This window comes from Oncorhynchus kisutch, unplaced genomic scaffold (genome assembly GCF_002021735.2).
Source record: "Oncorhynchus kisutch isolate 150728-3 unplaced genomic scaffold, Okis_V2 scaffold3306, whole genome shotgun sequence".
In the NCBI taxonomy this organism is placed as follows: domain Eukaryota; kingdom Metazoa; phylum Chordata; class Actinopteri; order Salmoniformes; family Salmonidae; genus Oncorhynchus; species Oncorhynchus kisutch.
In genome coordinates this window covers 102,373-116,090 of record NW_022265251.1, presented here as the reverse complement: position 1 = coordinate 116,090, position 13,718 = coordinate 102,373, and the positions used below count along the sequence as shown (strand labels likewise).

General features: G+C 43.6%; 1 protein-coding gene across 1 annotated transcript in view; it reads left to right on the top strand.

The window, feature by feature from the left end:
- The first annotated feature begins 5,002 nt into the window (after positions 1-5,002).
- The window catches only part of fbxl16 (F-box and leucine-rich repeat protein 16), a 69,034-nt gene continuing 60,318 nt past the window's right edge, over positions 5,003-13,718 (top strand). The window contains exon 1 of the mRNA XM_031820384.1: positions 5,003-5,399. The gene's annotated coding sequence lies outside the window, so the exon portion shown is untranslated. The remainder of the gene's footprint in view (positions 5,400-13,718) is intronic.

Below are 13,718 nucleotides of genomic sequence, written 5' to 3'. Positions count from 1 at the left end.
TCTAACCACTAGGCTACCCTACCTCCTCTACACTCTAACCACTAGTCTACCCTGGCGCCCCTCCACTCTAACCACTAGGCTACCCTACCTCCTCTACACTCTAACCACTACCCTGCCACCCCTCCACTCTAACCACTACCCTGGCGCCCCTCCACTCTAACCACTACCCTGCCGCCCCTCCACTCTAACCACTAGTCTACCCTGCCGCCCCTCCACTCTAACCACTAGTCTACCCTGGCGCCCCTCCGCCCCTCCACTCTAACCACTACCCTGGCGCCCCTCCACTCTAACCACTAGTCTACCCTGGCGCCCCTCCGCCCTCCACTCTAACCACTACCCTGCCGCCCCTCCACTCTAACCACTAGTCTACCCTGGCGCCCCTCCACCCCTCCACTCTAACCACTACCCTGGCGCCCCTCCACTCTAACCACTAGTCTACCCTGGCGCCCCTCCGCCCCTCCACTCTAACCACTACCCTGGCGCCCCTCCACTCTAACCACTACCCTGGCGCCCCTCCGCCCCTCCACTCGAACCAACTACCTGCCGCCCCTCCACTCTAACCACTACCCTGGCGCCCCTCCGCCCCTCCACTCTAACCACTACCCTGCCGCCCTCCACTCTAACCACTACCCTGGCGCCCCTCCACTCTAACCACTACCCTGGCGCCCCTCCACTCTAACCACTACCCTGGCGCCCTCCACTCTAACCACTACCCTGGCGCCCCTCCACTCTAACCACTAGTCTGGCGCCCCTCCGCCCCTCCACTCTAACCACTAGTCTGGCGCCCCTCCGCCCCTCCACTCTAACCACTACCCTACCTCCTCTACACTCTAACCACTAGTCTACCCTGCCGCCCTCCACTCTAACCACTACCCTGGCGCCCCTCCACTCTAACCACTACCCTGGCGCCCCTCCACTCTAACCACTACCCTGGCGCCCCTCCACTCTAACCACTACCCTGGCGCCCCTCCACTCTAACCACTAGTCTGGCGCCCCTCCGCCCCTCCACTCTAACCACTAGTCTGGCGCCCCTCCGCCCCTCCACTCTAACCACTACCCTACCTCCTCTACACTCTAACCACTAGTCTACCCTGCCACCCCTCCACTCTAACCACTACCCTGCCGCCCCTCCACTCTAACCACTACCCTGCCGCCCCTCCACTCTAACCACTACCCTGGCGCCCCTCCGCCCCTCCACTCTAACCACTACTGCCGCCCCTCCACTCTAACCACTTCAGAATGAGGAACACGAAACCAGGCTCTAGTTCTTATTGAGAAACACATAACCAGGCTCTAGGTCTGAATGAGAAACACTTAACTAGGTTCAGAATGAGAAACACTTAACAATGCTCTAGTTCTGAATGAAAAACACTAAACCAGGCTCTAGTTCTGAATGCGGAAAACTTAACCATACTCTAGTTCTGAATGAGAAACACTAACCAGGTTCTGAATGAGGAACACTAAACCAGGCTCTAGTTCTGAATGAGGAACACTTAACCAGGCTCTAGATCTGAATGAGAAACACTTAACCAGTTCTGAATGAGGAACACTAAACCAGGCTCTAGTTCTGAATGAGAAAAACACTTAACCATGCTCTGTCTACTCTAAAGATGTGCTCTGGAAGATAGATCTACTCTATAGATCTACTCTGGAAGACAGATCTACTCTATAGATGTACTCTGGAAGATAGATCTACTCTATAGATGTACTCTGGAAGATAGATCTACACTATAGATGTACTCTGGAAGACAGATCTACTCTATAGATGTACTCTGGAAGATAGATCTACTCTATAGGATCTAATCTGGAAGATAGATCTACTCTATAGATGTACTCTATAGATGTGCTCTGGAAGATAGATCTACTCTATAGATGTACTCTGGAAGATAGATCTACTCTATAGGATCTAATCTGGAAGATAGATCTACTCTATAGATGTACTCTATAGATGTGCTCTGGAAGATAGATCTACTCTATAGATGTACTCTGGAAGATAGATCTACTCTATAGGATCTAATCTGGAAGATAGATCTACTCTATAGATGTACTCTTAAGATGTGCTCTGGAAGATAGATCTACTCTATAGATGTACTCTAGAAGATATATCTAATCTGGAAGATTGAACTACTCTATACAGTTGAAGTTGGAAGTTTACATACACCTTTAGCGAAATACATTTAAACTCAGTTTAGAATTATTATTATTTTTACCTTTATTTAACTCGGCAAGTCAGTTAAGAACAAATTCTTATTTTCAATGGAAGAACTGCCTTCTTTAGGGGCAGAACAACAGATTTTTACCTTGTCAGCTCGGGGATTTGATATTGCAACCTTGCAGTTGCAATCCACAACACTCTAACCACTAGGCTACCTGCCGCCCCAAAGTCCTTCATAAGAGAAATGTTGCCTGGGTCAAGGCCAGGAACACAGGCTTTTAGGCAACTGGGGAAGGATCAATAAAGGCTAAATCTGATGATTATGTAACCACTCGTTCTGATTGTAAAGGACTCCCCGGCTAAATCTGATGATTATATAACCGCTTGTTCTGATTGTAAAGGAATCCCCGGCTAAATCTGATGATTATGTAACCGCTCGTTCTGAGTGTAAAGGACTCCCCGGCTAAATCTTATTATTATATAACCACTCGTTCTGAGTGTAAAGGAATCCCCGGCTAAATCTGATGATTATGTAACCGCTCGTTCTGATTGTAAAGGACTCCCCGGCTAAATCTGATTATTATATAACCACTCGTTCTGAGTGTAAAGGAATCCCCGGCTAAATCTGATTATTATATAACCACTCGTTCTGAGTGTAAAGGAATCCCCGGCTAAATCTGATTATTATATAACCACTCGTTCTGATTGTAAAGGAATCCCCGGCTAAATCTGATTATTATATAACCACTCGTTCTGAGTGTAAAGGAATCCCCGGCTAAATCTGATTATTATATAACCACTCGTTCTGATTGTAAAGGAATCCCCGGCTAAATCTGATTATTATATAACCACTCGTTCTGATTGTAAAGGAATCCCCGGCTAAATCTGATTATTATATAACCACTCGTTCTGATTGGAAAGGAATCCCCGGCTAAATCTGATTATTATATAACCACTCGTTCTGATTGTAAAGGAATCCCCGGCTAAATCTGATTATTATATAACCACTCGTTCTGATTGGAAAGGAATCCCCGGCTAAATCTGATTATTATATAACCACTCGTTCTGATTGGAAAGGAATCCCCGGCTAAATCTGATTATTATATAACCACTCGTTCTGAGTGTAAAGGACTCCCCGGCTAAAACTGGAAAACTGTCAAAAAGAAGTCCTTCCTTATTAAACAGTAGATACCCAGAATTCCACAGCGGCTGACCAACACATTATGTACTGCGGAAAAAAAAAAGACATTATGTACTGCATTTTAAAAAAAGACATTATGTACTGCGTAAAAAAAAAGACATTATGTACTGCATTTAAAAAGAAGACATTGTGTACTGCATTAAAAAAAGACATTACGTACTGCATTTAAAAAGAAGACATTATGTACTGCGTAAAAAAAGAAGACATGTACTGCGTAAAAAAGAAGACATTATGTACTGCGTTAAAAAAGAAGACATTATGTACTGCGTTAAAAAAGAAGACATTATGTACTGCATTTAAAAAAAGACATTATGTACCGCATTTAAAAAAAGACATTATGTACTGCATTTTAAAAAAAGACATTATGTACTGCATTTTTAAAAAAAGACATTATGTACTGCATTTAAAAAGAAGACATTATGTACTGCATTTAAAAAGAAGACATTATGTACTGCATTTAAAAAAAAAGACATTATGTACTGTATTTAAAAAGAAGACATTATGTACTGCATTTAAAAAAAAAAGACATTATGTACTGCATTTAAAAAGAAGACATTATGTACTGCGTCTAAAATAAAAAAACATACATAACTTGTTAATAAACTAAGATTTAAAGCTTTATATTTTTGTTGTACAGAAACAGAACTTGTGTCTCTCTGGTCACCAGGAAGCTGATTGTGCAGTCAACCTTTCTACCTGGTTTACAGTGACACTATTTATCAAAGTGTAGCTGCCTCTATTTCTAACCCCTTGGATGGGATGCTGTTTTTCATAGGGTTTTTATAATGAAGAATGTGTTGTGTTTTAGTTGTCTGTAATAATGTCTGTCTGCCGAATATGTTGTGCTGTATTTCTATATCTATACTTGTAATCTTTTTTTTACCTTTATTTAACTAGGCAAGTCAGTTAAGAACAAATTTTTATTTTCAATGATGGCCTGGGAACAGTGGGTTAACTGCCTGTTCAGGGGCAGAACGACAGATTTGTACCTTGTCAGTCGGGGGTTTGAACTCGCAACCTTTCGGTTACTAATCCAACGCTCTAACCACTAGGATACCCTGCCGCCTCTACACTCTAACCACTTGGCTACCCTGCAGGGCTCCGTTGTAAAGAGACACTGGTTTCACTGGCGACTCCTTGACTAAATAACGGTGCATAAAGGCTGTTTCACGGCGATCTGAATGTTCAACAGACTGACTGGGGAGGTGATTTCACAGTTAAAGTCCTGCAATACGACTATGACAACTCATTGCAGGTGTGTCCTGTGGGTGTCGCTGAGTTGGCTAATAGACCGTTTCATGGACCCCAGATCCATAGGTAAGGCTGTACATTGTAATATAACTATGCGCCAATGCAATCCTAAGTCTATACATCCACAATGCGATTTCAACAGATTTTTTTGTTCTTGTCAAATTGAGTAATTATTGTATTCATTTTTATTTATATAACAAAACTGCGACCTTGTTTTGCTCTCGAGTAATTGTGGCATGATTCCAATATTTTCATCCGTTTGCATCAGTTTCAATGCGATCTTTTATTTTGAAGGCGAAATGCCGAATCCACAACTGTTGCTCGGGCTAATGTTGTTCACGAGACACACGTGAGAGGACGGCCAATAGGAGAGAGGAGCAGAAAGGAGGAGAGAGCGAGACAGAGCGAGCAATCGAGAGAGAGCGAGAGAGGAAAATCACGCTTTGTGTGACAGTGGACGCATATTGAATGAAGAGGTATCGGATGCCCCTTATTTGAGCGTTAACGGATTTTGAGAGTAAAACATCTATTTTGCCTAACAGACGCGTTTTTTTTATCCGCCTCCGGATTTAAGGATCGGATTCACGCGTCGATGGCATCAGTACCGGAGGGTGTACCTCTTGCCTCCACCAGGCACAACCGGTAACGGGAAGGGCTGCTGCTGCTGCCGTTTCTAGGGTTATATATTTATTTCTTCTCGTGCGAGCTGCAACGTTGAGGGAAACGTGACCAGAGTAAACCGGGACATTTCGCCGATCATGGAGTAATGCCCGAGTGAGCAGCGTATGAGAGGTAAGGGATGCACAGAGCATTCAGCGGTTTGACTCTTCTTATTCTCACCGAAGGACTGATGCTGATGAGCTAAACTGATACATTGTGATCAGCCCTCTCAACCTGATAGCACATAGGCTACATTATCGATCACGGATCACCATGTACCCATTCAGCAACACCATCCTGTCCTCGATGAAATCATTCAGCGTCAGAGGAGTTCGATCTGCGAACTGCTCGATGGATAACCGTTCATTGCTCATCGGCACAGAGATATCCTAGGCTATTTATCGATTATGATTGGTAACGGGATTAGAAGATATAACCCCGATAGAAGTGATTACGAAAACACAGAAAGCATCATTGTATTCCTGTTGTCCCTGTATGTGTAGATGATGTCGCGAGTCTTTGTCTTGCCTCGGTACGCAGCACAGCGCGAACCGCAGCAGCGGGCTGGGAAGATAGGAACGCAACCGCAAACATATGACGCCAACCTTTCCCACGTCAGTGACGTAAACGCGCTTATAGGCCTATTCTGTAAAGTGTGCAGCCTTGTCTATTCTATACAGTATAACTGTATAATGTCGACTGGTTAGGCTATTCTGACTATCTCCATGTCTTATGCTACCAGCCAGAGGCCACACCAGTCCCCTGTAACATAGGCATATACCAGTCAGCTATGGAACCGTGTTACAGCATAGTTTATTAGGTTTTTATCAGTGCAAAGCATAGGCCTAAATCACTTAGCCTAATGGTATTACTACATAGCTACAGCATAGGAGGAACTGTTGCTGCTATTGGATACACGTTTGATTCTACATGATGAACTGGACATAGAATGTAATAGAATAGAATAGAATAGAATAGAATGTAATAGAATAGAATGTAATATAATAGAATGTAATAGAATAGAATGTAATAGAATAGAATGTAATAGAATAGAATAGAATAGAGGTGATTGTCTTCACGGGAGGAAATTCTTTCCCACAAGTACATTCTACTCCAACAACCAACACCATCACCCAGACATTTATAAGTACACCTCTAGTTCCCAATACCCCAACACCATCACCCAGACATTTACAAGTACACCTCCAGTTCCCAATAGCCCAACACCATCACCCAGACATTTACAAGTACATTCTACTCCAACAACCAACACCATCACCCAGACATTTACAAGTACACCTCTAGTTCCCATTACCCCAACACCATCACCCAGACATTTACAAGTACACCTCCAGTTCCCAATTCCCCAACACCATCACCCAGACATTTACAAGTACACCTCTAGTTCCCAATACCCCAACACCATCACCCAGACATTTACAAGTACATTCTACTCCAACAACCAACACCATCACCCAGACATTTACAAGTACATTCTACTCCAACAACCAACACCATCACCCAGACATTTACAAGTACACCTCCAGTTCCCAATACCCCAACACCATCACCCAGACATTTATAAGTACACCTCCAGTTCCCAATATCCCAACACCATCACCCAGACATTTACAAGTACACCTCCAGTTCCCAATACCCCAACACCATCACCCAGACATTTACAAGTACACCTCTAGTTCCCAATACCCCAACACCATCACCCAGACATTTACAAGTACACCTCTAGTTCCCAATACCCCAACACCATCACCCAGACATTTACAAGTACACCTTCAGTTCCCAATACCCCAACACCATCACCCAGACATTTACAAGTACACCTTCAGTACCCAATACCCCAACACCATCACCCAGACATTTACAAGTACACCTCTAGTTCCCAATACCCCAACACCATCACCCAGACATTTACAAGTACACCTTCAGTTCCCAATACCCCAACACCATCACCCAGACATTTACAAGTACACCTTCAGTTCCCAATACCCCAACACCATCACCCAGACATTTACAAGTACACCTTCAGTTCCCAACAGTCCAACACCATCACCCAGACATTTACAAGTACACCTCCAGTTCCCAACAGTCCAACACCATCACCCAGACATTTACAAGTACACCTCCAGTTCCCAACAGTCCAACACCATCACCCAGACATTTACAAGTACACCTCCAGTTCCCAATAGCCCAACACCATCACCCAGACATTTACAAGTACACCTCCAGTTCCCAATACCCCAACACCATCACCCAGACATTTACAAGTACACCTCCAGTTCCCAACAGTCCAACACCATCACCCAGACATTTACAAGTACACCTCCAGTTCCCAATACCCCAACACCATCACCCAGACATTTACAAGTACACCTTCAGTTCCCAACAGTCCAACACCATCACCCAGACATTTACAAGTACACCTCCAGTTCCCAATACCCCAACACCATCACCCAGACATTTACAAGTACACCTCCAGTTCCCAATACCCCAACACCATCACCCAGACATTTACAAGTACACCTTCAGTTCCCAATACCCCAACACCATCACCCAGACATTTACAAGTACACCTTCAGTTCCCAATACCCCAACACCATCACCCAGACATTTACAAGTACACCTCCAGTTCCCAATACCCCAACACCATCACCCAGACATTTACAAGTACACCTTCAGTACCCAATACCCCAACACCATCACCCAGACATTTACAAGTACACCTCCAGTTCCCAATACCCCAACACCATCACCCAGACATTTACAAGTACACCTCCAGTTCCCAATACCCCAACACACAACACATACTGTATATTATAAATAATTGTAATCTGCATATCTCTAACTGCTCTCCCCTCCTTCCCTCTCCTCTCCCCTCCTCCCTTCCTCTCCTCCTCCAGGAAAATACCTTCTTAGTCTAGAGAGAAGCTTTCAGGAGTCTGAAAGAGCTGATTAGCATGCTCTAAACAACTAAGCTAATGAAAGAGCTGATTAGCATGCTCTAAACAACTAAGCTAATGAAAGAGCTGATTAGCATGCTCTAAACAACTAAGCTAATGAAAGAGCTGATTAGCATGCTCTAAACAACTAAGCTAATGAAAGAGCTGATTAGCATGCTCTAAACAACTAAGCTAATGAAAGAGCTGATTAGCATGCTCTAAACAACTAAGCTAATGAAAGAGCTGATTAGCATGCTCTAAACAACTAAGCTAATGAAAGCGAGGGAGAGAGAGGGGGGGGATTGTTTATTTTTGACACCCCAATTGTTTTTTTTTCACTTTTGTTTATTATCTATTTCACTTGTTTGATAATGTTAACATATGTTTCCTATAACAATAAAGCCCCTTGAATTGAAATTGAATTTAATTGAGAGAGATCGAGAGAGGGGGAGGGAAGGGGGACAGAGAGAGGGGCTGTTGGGGAGAGAGGGGCTGTTGGGGGGAAAGGGGCTGTTGGGGAGAGAGGGGCTGGTGGGGAGAGAGGGGCTGGTTTGGAGAGAGGGGCTGGTGGGGAGAGAGGGGCTTGTGGGGAGAGAGGGGCTGTGGGGAGAGAGGGGCTGGTGGGGAGAGAAAGAGAGAGAGAGAGAGAGAGGGGGGGAGAGGGAAAGAGAGAGGGGCTGGTGTGGAGAGAAAGAGAGAGAGAGAGGGGGGGGGGGTAGAAGGGAAAGAGAGAGGGGCTGGTGTTGAGAGAAAGAGAGAGAGAAGGGGGGGGCTGGTGGAGAGAGAGAGATGGGAGGGAAGAGGGACAGAGAGGAGGGCTGGTGGGGAGAGAGAGGGGAGGCAAGAGGGACAGAGAGAGGGGCTTGTAGAGAGAGAGAGGGGAGGGAAGAGGTACAGAGAGAGGGACTGGTGGGGAGAGAGGGGAGGGAGGGCTGGTGAGGAGAGAGAGGGGAGGGAGGGCTGGTGAGGAGAGAGAGGGGAGGGAAGAGGGACAGAGAGAGAGGGGAGGGAGGGCTGGTGAGGAGAGAGAGGGGAGGGAAGAGGGACAGAGAGAGAGGCTGGTGGAGAGAGAGGGGAGGGAAGAGGGACAGAGAGAGAGGCTTGTGGGAAGAGAGATAGAGAGAGGGGGGCTTGTGGGGGGAGAGCGGGGGGCTTGTGGGGGGAGAGAGATAGCGATAGAGAGAGAGAGTGAGAGGGAGAGAGAGAGAGATGAAACAAAACTACTGTCAGTGCATGCAGGGCAGAACTGGGACAATATCCACTAATAATACAACAAAAAAATTAGCAATTGGGTTTTGGAAACCTTTAAAATACAGTGACCCCCTTTCATATCATTACTAAGCCCTGCAATGCCAAGAGCTGAGCAAAGAACAGAGTCCCCACATCCAGTTGGTCCTGGGGCTGAGTTCACAAACCTGTTCTACTAACACACAGATTATTTTGTGCCCACTAGAAATAAAAGTGACTCCAAAATGACGCAGTACATTATATATCCAACATGTTTGTAGAGTCACAAGCTTGATGATCAAATCAATCAATCCAATGTATGTATAAAGCCCTTCTTCCATCAGCTGATGTCACAAAGTGCTGTACAGAAACCCAGCCTAAAACCCCAAACAGCAAGCAATGCAGGTGCTGAAACACGGTGGCTAGGAAAAACTCCCTAGAAAGGCCAGAACCTAGGAAGAAACCTAGAGAGGAACCAGGCTCTGAGGGGTGGCCAGTCCTCTTCTGGCTGTACTGGGTAGAGAGGAACCAGGCTCTGAGGGGTGGCCAGTCCTCTTCTGGCTGTACTGGGTAGAGAGGAACCAGGCTCTGAGGGGTGGCCAGTCCTCTTCTGGCTGTGCCGGGTGGAGATTATAACAGAACATGGCCAAGATGTTCAAATGTTCATAGATGACCAGCATGGTAAAATACTTATAGTATCAGTGGTGGTGAGAGAGAGTCATTGCTTGCTAGGAGTACGGGACCAAATACTAAACTTTTGACGACTATATTTGTAAGACTCTTTAGCGGTGTCAATAATTTCAACCCCTACCTTTTTTAATAAAATAAATATTATTTGTTAAACAAAATATTTTTCTCTGAGCAATACTATTAGTATAAAATAATATTTCCTCAATTGTCTTGCATACAATATACCACTGTATTTTAATGATTTATTATATACATTCATTATTGCTCATCTTTATCAAGGGTGTCAGTCATTTAGGGTCCCACTGTATAGGCTTAGTGGCAGTTAAAACAGCTCATGAAGTCTGTCAGTTATATAAATACTAGTTAGAGCTGTAGTACTGAATCCAGCTGCTCATGAAGTCTGTCAGTTATATAAATACTAGTTAGAGCTGTAGTACTGAATCCAGCTGCTCATGAAGTCTGTCAGTTATATAAATACTAGTTAGAGCTGTAGTACTGAATCCAGCTGCTCATGAAGTCTATCAGTGGTATAAATACTAGTTAGATCTGTAGTACTGAATCCAGCTGCTCATGAAGTCTATCAGTGATATAAATACTAGTTAGAGCTGTCGTACTGAAACCAGCTGCTCATGAAGTCTATCAGTTATATAAATACTAGTTAGAGCTGTAGTACTGAATCCAGCTGCTCATGAAGTCTATCAGTGGTATAAATACTAGTTAGAGCTGTAGTACTGAAACCAGCTGCTCATGAAGTCTATCAGTTATATAAATACTTGGTAGATCTGTAGTACTGAATCCAGCTGCTCATGAAGTCTATCAGTGGTATAAATACTAGTTAGAGCTGTCGTACTGAAACCAGCTGCTCATGAAGTCTGTCAGTTATATAAATACTAGTTAGAGCTGTCGTACTGAATCCAGCTGCTCATGAAGCCTGTCAGTTATATAAATACTAGTTAGAGCTGTCGTACTGAAACCAGCTGCTCATGAAGTCTGTCAGTTATATAAATACTAGTTAGAGCTGTAGTACTGAATCCAGCTGCTCATGAAGTCTATCAGTGGTATAAATACTAGTTAGAGCTGTCGTACTGAATCCAGCTGCTCATGAAGTCTATCAGTGGTATAAATACTAGTTAGAGCTGTCGTACTGAATCCAGCTGCTCATGAAGTCTATCAGTGGTATAAATACTAGTTAGAGCTGTCGTACTGAATCCAGCTGCTCATGAAGTCTATCAGTGGTATAAATACTAGTTAGAGCTGTAGTACTGAAACCAGCTGCTCATGAAGTCTTATCAGTGGTATAAATACTAGTTAGAGCTGTCGTACTGAATCCAGCTGCTCATGAAGTCTATCAGTGGTATAAATACTAGTTAGAGCTGTAGTACTGAAACCAGGTGCTCATGAAGTCTTATCAGTGGTATAAATACTAGTTAGAGCTGTCGTACTGAATCCAGCTGCTCATGAAGTCTATCAGTGGTATAAATACTAGTTAGAGCTGTCGTACTGAATCCAGCTGCTCATGAAGTCTATCAGTGGTATAAATACTAGTTAGAGCTGTCGTACTGAATCCAGCTGCTCATGAAGTCTATCAGTGGTATAAATACTAGTTAGAGCTGTCGTACTGAATCCAGCTGCTCATGAAGTCTATCAGTGGTATAAATACTAGTTAGAGCTGTCGTACTGAATCCAGCTGCTCATGAAGTCTATCAGTGGTATAAATACTAGTTAGAGCTGTCGTACTGAAACCAGCTGCTCATGAAGTCTATCAGTGGTATAAATACTAGTTAGAGCTGTAGTACTGAATCCAGCTGCTCATGAAGTCTATCAGTGGTATAAATACTAGTTAGAGCTGTCGTACTGAAACCAGCTGCTCATGAAGTCTGTCAGTTATATAAATACTAGTTAGAGCTGTAGTACTGAATCCAGCTGCTCATGAAGTCTATCAGTTATATAAATACTAGTTAGAGCTGTAGTACTGAATCCAGCTGCTCATGAAGTCTATCAGTGGTATAAATACTAGTTAGAGCTGTAGTACTGAAACCAGCTGCTCATGAAGTCTATCAGTTATATAAATACTTGGTAGATCTGTAGTACTGAATCCAGCTGCTCATGAAGTCTATCAGTGGTATAAATACTAGTTAGAGCTGTCGTACTGAAACCAGCTGCTCATGAAGTCTGTCAGTTATATAAATACTAGTTAGAGCTGTCGTACTGAATCCAGCTGCTCATGAAGCCTGTCAGTTATATAAATACTAGTTAGAGCTGTCGTACTGAAACCAGCTGCTCATGAAGTCTGTCAGTTATATAAATACTAGTTAGAGCTGTAGTACTGAATCCAGCTGCTCATGAAGTCTATCAGTGGTATAAATACTAGTTAGAGCTGTCGTACTGAATCCAGCTGCTCATGAAGTCTATCAGTGGTATAAATACTAGTTAGAGCTGTCGTACTGAATCCAGCTGCTCATGAAGTCTATCAGTGGTATAAATACTAGTTAGAGCTGTCGTACTGAATCCAGCTGCTCATGAAGTCTATCAGTGGTATAAATACTAGTTAGAGCTGTAGTACTGAAACCAGCTGCTCATGAAGTCTTATCAGTGGTATAAATACTAGTTAGAGCTGTCGTACTGAATCCAGCTGCTCATGAAGTCTATCAGTGGTATAAATACTAGTTAGAGCTGTAGTACTGAAACCAGGTGCTCATGAAGTCTTATCAGTGGTATAAATACTAGTTAGAGCTGTCGTACTGAATCCAGCTGCTCATGAAGTCTATCAGTGGTATAAATACTAGTTAGAGCTGTCGTACTGAATCCAGCTGCTCATGAAGTCTATCAGTGGTATAAATACTAGTTAGAGCTGTCGTACTGAATCCAGCTGCTCATGAAGTCTATCAGTGGTATAAATACTAGTTAGAGCTGTCGTACTGAATCCAGCTGCTCATGAAGTCTATCAGTGGTATAAATACTAGTTAGAGCTGTCGTACTGAATCCAGCTGCTCATGAAGTCTATCAGTGGTATAAATACTAGTTAGAGCTGTCGTACTGAAACCAGCTGCTCATGAAGTCTATCAGTGGTATAAATACTAGTTAGAGCTGTAGTACTGAATCCAGCTGCTCATGAAGTCTATCAGTGGTATAAATACTAGTTAGAGCTGTCGTACTGAAACCAGCTGCTCATGAAGTCTATCAGTGGTATAAATACTAGTTAGAGCTGTCGTACTGAATCCAGCTGCTCATGAAGTCTATCAGTGGTATAAATACTAGTTAGAGCTGTCGTACTGAAACCAGCTGCTCATGAAGTCTATCAGTGGTATAAATACTAGTTAGAGCTGTCGTACTGAATCCAGCTGCTCATGAAGTCTATCAGTTATATAAATACTAGTTAGAGCTGTCGTACTGAAACCAGCTGCTCATGAAGTCTGTCAGTTATATAAATACTAGTTAGAGCTGTAGTACTGAATCCAGCTGCTCATGAAGTCTATCAGTGGTATAAATACTAGTTAGAGCTGTCGTACTGAATCCAGCTGCTCATGAAGTCTATCAGTTATATAAATACTAGTTAGAGCTGTCGTACTGAAACCAG